Below are 2924 nucleotides of genomic sequence, written 5' to 3' on the forward strand. Positions count from 1 at the left end.
GGTTACGTGATCTGCAAGATGAGCACATCTTGCCGGAAGATTGGGCTATAATCCCATTGAGTGCATAGCTCCCCGAATGAGACGAATCGGAGGCGCGCGTGGTGCAAATGTATATACGCTGTTCGGAAGACGGGTCAGTATCAATGATACTACGCAATCCCAGTTTAGCTGAAAGTAAACACGCCTATATCTTTGATTGCGACGGTCTATTAGAGCAAGGTTTGGTCCGTTCCTCGCGTGAAGTATCTTTTAGAACAGGTAGTTTTTGCCGATGGTCGCCAGAAACACTAATATTATGTCTTAAAATTGCTCCGCTGAGCTCTTTATGATATTACTAAAGGGTATTTCCACTACCTTTCACATGCGTTGATCTTACTTGTCTAGCTGGCGCACTTACTGACTTCTTTGCATAGCTACTGACTGACCGAGTGACGTAGATCCTTTCCGAGTGGCAAGCTCTAATATGTATGACGAATATGTGAAGCCATATCGATGTAGGCAGATTATCATGTTGTAGTGGTGTTTAGACTTGAATCGAATCGTAGCTCATGTACGTTAGATGCTGTAATCTCGCTACTACTTATCAGATCGGCGTGTTGTTTGATATATCCATGCATAGCTTACTTCGTAAGCTCGTCGGTGCCACGCTCTCGTGGTAGCCAAAGCACATGGGGCCACTGTCGCTTTCTCGGTACATTTGCATCATGGTGCTGGCTTACTGTGCTTACGCTTCTAATGTATCAGTCTATACGACCAGACCGGTCACTAACTGGGCACAGGGCCATACCGCAGCGATATAGGCAAGCTGACCGCGCGTCTCTTAGCAGTAGTGCTGTATACGCGCTCGGCGGGTACACCTTGTAGCCATCCGCGACTCAACCGAGCTCATAGGTCGACCATTATAGACAGGACACTAAAATACAAAGCTGCATACAGGCACATCGACCTGCAACATCCACCTGTATGGTCTGCATTACCGCACACGTGCTCGTATCTACGTAGAAAGCAACGGTTTTGTCGCACGTAGTACTCACTTAATATTGTAGTTTCAATTTGCGAGCGCACATTAGTGGAATACGCGCTGTGAACGTCGATAGTACATACAGCATGATTTAGCTTATGTCCCAATGAGTGAGTGTACTTGTCGTCTACGTGACGTGTATATGGATAGGAACGGCCAGCTTGCGGCTGCTCACAGTAGATACCATGTGCTAACTATCATATGAAACACGTAACGTTCTTTAGGTGTGTCAACACGCTTGGTAGCGCCACAGTCAGTTTACATTATATGCGCTCCCAAGCCTTGCGCTGCCCGCCGGTATACAAATTACAAAGATAAGCGGGGTTAAGGGTATATTTACCAATTACTTGCTCTTCTGCTGCTTCTTTTGCTCGATGTACTTGGCGTTTCGGGCGGTCAGCTTGCGAAGGCGGCTGCGCTTCTTCTCCTTCTAGGGGTACCCGTCAGGGCCCATCGCCTTCTTGACGTTTGCCAGGCTTTCCTGACGGCACACTTCGGCCGAATCAGGTGGTGGGGGCTTTTCCTCCCAGAACTCAACCGCTTTTGGGCCGTTCTCGCAGGCAATACAGCGCCGCACGATGTCCCGCCCGCTGATTGTACGGAATGCGTAGCCGTACTGCAGCTTTTCGGCAGCAGACGCAGCGCGCCCCGGGAATTCGTCGTAGACCGCTGCGGGTTTCAGCAGAAGCGGGGCAAAATATGCCTTGCACGTGATCCTGCAAATTGTGAGTAAGCTAACAAAATTTATTTTTTTTACCAATTACGTGCGTCAAAATATTAGCCAATAGCCCGGTAATATAAGGCTGGTATTTATTATTAGCAAAATATTAAAATGTTTTATAATATTACTTTCTATTTGCTATATTAATATTAATATCAAACAAATACATTCATTACATGCAATATAAACTGACAAAAACAATTATCTATCGTGCGCGCATGCATTCGTCGGGTGGGGTGCACGGGAGCTCTTAGCGAACTGACCGTGCAGCCTTACTGTGCCCCGATTTGCAGTACATACGACAGGTTTTGCGTAGCTAAATAAGTTTTCTGCGCAGCTCGCCTGGCTGTTTGCAACCAATCGATGCCTTTCGTGTTCGGCAGAAATGTTTATCTTTACGTCCAATCGCGAGGGCGAGAGACGGTCTGATCGTGCGACAGATCCAGTCAGTGTCGCAGGTCGGCAGGTATTGCCCAATCAGGGCGCGAGTTAATTGCGTCACGCTTTTGGATATATTTGTTATTTAGGCATAGTGAAGTCAAGTCAGAAAGGTAGGCGCGGTCGGTAGGATGGGAGGAAACTGTATTAGCCGCGCCGGATGTAGCCATGCGAAAAAGGCAGGTCAAAGCAGGAAGACAGGGAGTGCGACGGACGGACAGACAGACCGACAGGTTACAAGGTTAGAAGCGGGGAGACTAGCGCTCTGGGCGCCCGCTCCGCGGACGGTAGGGCATGGGTGGTTGGTGTAGTGTGGGCTGACCGCCCTCGCTGTGCTGCGGTGTGCTTAGAGTTTCTACCTAGAGCGAAGCTACACATAATATATGAATACTGTGATCTACTTATGGTACGTTTTAAAACAACTCCGCATACAATATCCTTAGTGTTCCCGTGTTATGGGGTTTAACGTGATCTGCAAGATGAGCACCATCTTACCCGAGAAGGATTTGGCTATAATCTCATTTGAGCGCATAGCTCCCACAATGACGCCAATCGGAGGCGCGCGTGGTTGCAAAGCTAATATATCCTGTACGGAAGACGGGTCAGTATCAATGATGCTACGAAATATGCGTAGATCGGTGAGGAATCCCAGTTTAGCTGGAGTAAATACGCCTTCTCACACATATTACCCTCATCGCCGTGAGGCAGTCGACACATATCATCGATTGCGACGGTCGAATAGAG

The sequence above is a fragment of the Phytophthora infestans genome, genomic scaffold (genome assembly GCF_000142945.1).
Source record: "Phytophthora infestans T30-4 supercont1.43 genomic scaffold, whole genome shotgun sequence".
Classification (NCBI taxonomy): Eukaryota; Oomycota; class Peronosporomycetes; order Peronosporales; family Peronosporaceae; genus Phytophthora; species Phytophthora infestans.